We start from the raw sequence: 4,404 nt of genomic DNA, 5'->3' as shown, positions 1-4,404 counted from the left end.
CAAGGGGCCTACCTCTTTGATCCAACCGCAGTGGGATGTCTGCTCTCCTTTTTGCGTGCCCTTCCCCGCCTCGTGCCAGCTGTGCCGGTCCCCGCTGCTGCCTCGCCGGACCCCTCTGGACCCCGCCGCTTGCCTCTGCCTCCACGCCGGTCCACGCCGCTTGCTTCTGTCGCCGCAGGTCCCCCAGAGCCTATTTTTGATTGCAGCGCTGTGTCGCTGCTCCGCCGGCGCGCCGACTGCGCCGCGACTGCGCCGCTGCTCCGCCAGCGCCGCGACTGCCTCTTGTTGCTTTTTTGTTTGTTCATTTGTTGTTTTTTTTTTTTGTTTTTTTGTTTTTGTTTTTCGAGACAGGGCTTCTCTGTAGCTTTGGAGCCTGTCCTGGAACTCCCTTTGTAGACCAGGCTGGCCTCGAACTCACAGAGATCCTCCTGCCTCTGCCTCCCAAGTGCTGGGATTAAAGGCATGCGCCACCATTGCCCGGCTTGTTTTGTTTGTTTAAGACAGAGTTTCTCTGCGTAGCTTTGGAGCCTGTCCTGGAACTACTCTATAGACCAGGCTGGCCTCGAACTCACAGAGATCCACCTGCCTCTGCCTCCCTAGTGCTGGGAATAAAGGCCACCACCGCCTGGCCTATTCATTTGCTTTTGGTGTACGTGCTGGGGATTGAACTCAGGTCCTCATGCTTGCACAGTAGACACTTTACCCACAATGCCCATCTCCACAATACTTTCTACTCCCATTTGATTGCTGAGAAGACTGAGGCTGGATGGGCGAGGATGACAACATAAGGTCACACAGCCAGCAGCTACTGAATGGCGTGCCCTTACCCGCGGTCACTAAAGTCATACAGCTGTCAGCTACTGAATGGCGCACCCTTACCCGCCGTCACTAAGGTCATACAGCTGTCAGCTACTGAATGGCGTGCCCTCACCCGCGGTCACTAAGGTCACACAGCCAGCAGCTACTGATGGTGCGCCCTCACCCTAGACACTGGTCTCTGATACATTCCACTGCAGAGTAAGGTCTGGTGCAGCTTCTGGTTGGGACTCAGGTCAGACTCCATGATGTGACATGGATGGAGAATCTCTTGGGCGCTCCTCAGCCCCAGACTCCTTCCTTGTGCCTGCTGAGGCTGGCACAGCTGAAGGGCTTCAGGCTGTCTTGTTGGCTCCAGGCTTCTACACGGCAGGGTTAGCTCTGCAAACAGGGTGATACTGTTGTCCTCCCGTCCTCTGCTGGAACTGTAGGCCGTCAGGATGGAGTGGGAAGGAGGGCAGATTGAGACCCAAGACTCTATCAGCTCTTGTGACCTCTGACCTCTGTGGAGCATGTGACCTGCAGGAGAATTGGCACATTTTGGTGAGAGGCTGGAAGCATACCTCACCCAGGTGAGCTGAATTCAAAGCATCTACAGGGCAGGCTGCTGCCCTGTGACCATATGGGGAACCAGGAGGTAAAAGACAGTTTGAGTCAAAGAAGCCAGCCTCCCAGCCTCCTTAGCGTTGAAAAAGAAAGCATATCCATTATGTATGACTGCATAACAAATTATTCCACAACCCTAGCAGATTACAGCAACCTAAGTTTCCTGTCTCACATAGTTCTTATGGGCCGGAAATCTGGAAGAGGCTTAGCTGACTTCTGTGGTTCTGACTCAGGGTCCCTCAGGAGGTTGCAGTCAAGCCATCTGCTATCGAGGGGAGACTAGATGACTGGGCATGGTAACGCAGGCCTGCTTTCTGCTGCCCAGATACATATGTAACAAGTTCTGCCACAAGCTCCTGATGCCCGGATGGAGCCCAGCTGCCTTGCCTTCTCTCCACCCCCGGGCTAAAGCAAGGCTCCCATGGTTAAGTTGCTTTGGCTGGGTATTTGCTTACAGCAAGGAGAAAGCAGCTGCCACAGTCACTGGTGGTGGCTGCGGCCCTTACTGCCTGCACACAGCTGCTTCAGGATGCTTACGAAGAGCCAGGGACAATCAGGACGTCTCCTGTGACCTCTCCTTGGTCATCGTCAGCCAGCATTTCCGCAACGGCTTGTCCCATGGCTCAGTTGTGCTCTGGTCTGTGTTTATGGGGGATGGGAGATCCTGTGAGGTGTGGATACCAGACGGTGGCATCAGTAGGACCATCTTGCATCTTGGAGGCTGGTTGACCCAAAGGACATCAGGATGTTGTTTGAGTCCTAAAGTCCCAGAGAGCTTGACCACGGGTCATCTTGAAAGCACTCCAAGCTCATGGACAGGCTCCCAGACCCTGGCTTCTCCACACAATCTGTGGTACTCTGCTACCTTAAAGTCCCCATCTGGAAATCCAAGAGGCGTCTCAGACTAACAGGTCCGACCCCAAACATCTGTACCCTCCACTTCCTCATGCCTTCCCCAGTCTCCGGAAGTGGCATCTCCAACCTCCCAGTTTCTCAGATCTAAACACCCACACTGCCACTACCATTAATATCTCCTTCCTTCCTTTGTTCCTCCCTTCCTTCCTTCTCTTTCTCCTTTGTTTCTATTTACTTCTCTCTCCTGCCCTCCCTCCTTTCCCCTCCCTCCTCTTCCTCCCCACTTCCTCTCTTCCTCTTTTTGTTTTTACAGGTCTTAGTATGTAGCCCAGGATAGCCTAAACTTGCCCTCTTCATCCATCAGCTCCCAAGTGCTGGGATTTTAGCATTACCGTCATCAGCTCTATCCTTGCTTTTTTGTTGTTGTTGGTTTTAAGTGCCACATCCAACCCAGCTATCTTTACTTTCAAAATATATCCCGCTTGCTTCTCATCAGCTCTGTGGCCATGCCCCATCTAGCTACACCCTTGATCTCTTGTTTGGTCACCAAGAGTTAATTGCCTCCTTAGGAAATTCCCTTGCTTCTCCTGCTCCTTAAGAGTCTGTGTCCACACAGCAGGCTCCTGGCTCCTCTGCTGTAAACCTGCCATGGCTCCTGCTGCCTCAACCTGTAAGACAATCTGTCTGTCTTTTAAAGATTTGCTTAGTGTTATTTTTTATGGGTGTATAACCTGCATATATGCTTATGTACCACATGTGTACCTGATACTCATGGAGGTCAAAGGTTTCTGATCCCCTAGAGCTGGAGGTGGATCTGGGAATCAAAACTGGGCCCTCTGCAAGAACAGTTAGAGTTGGGTTTTTATAGTAGCAAAGGTGGGGGTGAGGGATTTCTAAATTTTAGGACCCCTGGTAGGCTAACATTTGTCTAGGGGTGTCCTGGTAAAAAGCGATGGGTGTGTGCTGGCAGGTGACCCTGTCTACAACAGTTGGAGCGTTCAGAATTTCTTTCTTTAGGATGGTCTGCTTCTAGGTGGTGCCTGGGTTGTCTCAGTTTGTGGTTTTTTTTATGGAAACCATGGATTGCTGCAGGGTAAACTACTGAGACTCAGGCTTCTGTTGAGCTTATCATGGCTGGCTCCTACAATCTCAAATCCGAGCCAACATTCCTTCAGGCATGCGTGTGCAAAGTATGCATGCTGTGTGTTCAGAGCAAAGTGTATGTCGGAGTCACGCAATGTGACATGAATAAATGCTATCAGAAACACCTTGGATCAGTCACTTCTTTGATTTTCAATTACTTTTTAGCCATTGTGTCTTCAGAAAGCTTTCACCATTGCCAATACTGACATTCAGTTATGTGACCCATATCGGGTCAAAACCCACAGTGCAAGAAGTTGGCTAGCTTTCTAAGGTGTGGTGGCGTGTGCCGCGGAGGTCTGTTCAGCCCACTCCCCCTCCTGACTCTCAGCTATTCGTTGCTGCTGGAACAAGTCCATCAGGAAGCCACGCCGCAGCCATGGCTTTCAAAGATACCGAAAAGACGCCCATGGACTCCGAGGCAGCAATTCACCGGATTCGAATCATGCTCACCAGCCACAAGGTGAAGTCGCTGGAGAAGGTGTGTCCTGACCTGATCAGAGGCGCAAAGGAGAAGAATCTGAAAGTGAAGGGGCCGGTGCACATGCCCACCAAGACCCTGGACTCACTACAAGAAAAACACCTTGTGGTGAAGATCCCAAGACGTGGGTTTGTTTCCAAATGAGAATCCACAATCGGCTCATTGACTTGCACAGCCCTTCCGAGATTGTTAAACAGGTTACTTCCATCAGTATCGAGCCGGGAGTGGAGGTTGAAGTCACTATTGCAGATGCCTAAGTCAACTATTTTAATAAATTGACTTAATCGGTTGTTAAAAAAAAAAAGAAGAAGTTGGGTTGGATGACATCCCATGATGCAAATATTCCATGACACATTCGTTCTGTTGTAGGTGGACGCTGGGTTTTGCCTATTAAGAATACAGCTATAGTGAAAGTGTCCAGGTAGCTCATGTGCTCACTGACATTGGTTTATTTTAGTGTGTGTGTGTGTGTGTGTGTGTGTGTGTGTGTGTGTGTGTGTGTGTGC

The 4,404-nt window shown here is 50.8% G+C and overlaps 1 pseudogene; it reads left to right on the top strand.

Moving 5' to 3' along the window:
- The first annotated feature begins 3,796 nt into the window (after window positions 1-3,796).
- LOC102000884 lies at window positions 3,797-4,155 on the top strand (annotated as a pseudogene).
- The last annotated feature ends 249 nt before the right edge of the window (window positions 4,156-4,404 follow it).

Source organism: Microtus ochrogaster, unplaced genomic scaffold (assembly GCF_000317375.1).
Source record: "Microtus ochrogaster isolate Prairie Vole_2 unplaced genomic scaffold, MicOch1.0 UNK553, whole genome shotgun sequence".
Lineage (NCBI taxonomy): Eukaryota > Metazoa > Chordata > Mammalia > Rodentia > Cricetidae > Microtus > Microtus ochrogaster.
Note: the sequence above shows the minus strand (reverse complement) of the source record. Positions and strands in the feature narration are given on the sequence as shown.